Consider the following 449-nt stretch of genomic DNA (forward strand, 5'->3'; position numbering starts at 1 on the left):
GATATATATCAATCAGTCAGGACCAGGCAAATGAAAAGGAACAAGGTAAAGTCTGGGAGAGTCCTGAATGTAGAGGTCCCTGCTCTCAATCTTGTGGATTCAGGTTATGTCACACCTCTGGCACACTGATATTTTCACCAACCTGAAAGCTCCACTAAGCCTCGATGTTCAGAGGTTTTACTGAGGACTCATTATGAGGGCATGATTGAATAAATCATTGGCTACATGATTGAATGCAACCTCCAGGCCCCTCTTTTCCCTCTCTCCCTGGTTTTTGAGAGATTTAGCTGATCTCCCTGGGCTCGAAGCCTCAACCCTCTAATCACATGGTTTGCCTTTCTGACCGTAACAGCCCACATCATGAGTCACCTCATTAACATAAACTCAGGTATGTCTAAGGGGCTCATAAATAACAAAGATGCTCCTATTATTACAGAAATTCCAAGGAT

Source organism: Enhydra lutris, unplaced genomic scaffold, assembly GCF_002288905.1.
Source record: "Enhydra lutris kenyoni isolate GAN:26980312 unplaced genomic scaffold, ASM228890v2 scaffoldscaffold21, whole genome shotgun sequence".
Taxonomy (NCBI): Eukaryota; Metazoa; Chordata; class Mammalia; order Carnivora; family Mustelidae; genus Enhydra; species Enhydra lutris.